General features: G+C 47.1%; 1 long non-coding RNA gene across 21 annotated transcripts in view; it reads right to left on the minus strand.

Moving 5' to 3' along the window:
- LOC106812042 overlaps positions 1-682 on the minus strand; it is a 12,019-nt gene extending 11,337 nt beyond the window's left edge. For 8 of the 21 annotated variants that reach the window (XR_001394261.1, XR_001394267.1, XR_001394260.1 and 5 more), the window contains exons 1-2: positions 589-682; positions 4-339 (exon numbers count right to left, since the gene is read on the minus strand). This is a non-coding gene — a long non-coding RNA (uncharacterized LOC106812042). Of the gene's footprint in view, positions 1-3; positions 340-504 lie in introns of all 21 variants that reach the window. The other 13 variants (XR_001394258.1, XR_001394268.1, XR_001394256.1 and 10 more) reach the window with 9 other exon arrangements.
- Between the last annotated feature and the right edge of the window lie 6 nt (positions 683-688).

Raw genomic sequence — 688 nt, forward strand, 5'->3', positions numbered from 1 at the left:
CACCTACCTGCCTCTTTCTTACACCTGCCTGCCTCTATCCTACACCTGTCTGCCTCTATCTTACACCTGTCTGCCTCTATCTTACACCTGTCTGCCTCTATCTTACACCTGCCTGCTTCTATCTTACACCTGTCTGCCTCTATCTTACACCTGCCTGCCTCTATCTTACACCTGCCTGCTTCTATCTTACACCTGTCTGCCTCTATCTTACACCTGCCTGCCTCTATCTTACATACATCTGCATCTATCTTACACCTGTCTGCCTCTATCTTACACCTGCCTGCTTCTATCTTACACCTGTCTGCCTCTATCTTACACCTACCTGCCTCTATCTTACGCCTGTCTGCCTCTGTCTTATACTGTCTGCTTCTATCTAATTCTGTCTCTCTCTATCTTAAACATATTTCCTCTATCTTACACCTGTCTGCCTCTATCGTACACCTGCCTGCCTCTATCTTACACCTACCTGCATCTATCTTACATATATCTGCATCTATCTTACACCTGCCTGCCTCTATCTTACACCTGTCTGCCTCTATCTTACACCTGCCTGCCTCTATCTTACACCTGTCTGCCTCTATCTTACACCTGTCTGCCTCTATCTTACACCTGCCTGCCTCTATCTTACACCTGCCTGCCTCTATCTTACACCTGTCTGCCTCCATCTTACTCCTGTCTGCCTCTATCT

This window comes from Priapulus caudatus, unplaced genomic scaffold (genome assembly GCF_000485595.1).
Source record: "Priapulus caudatus unplaced genomic scaffold, Priapulus_caudatus-5.0.1 Scaffold602, whole genome shotgun sequence".
NCBI lineage: Eukaryota > Metazoa > Priapulida > Priapulimorpha > Priapulimorphida > Priapulidae > Priapulus > Priapulus caudatus.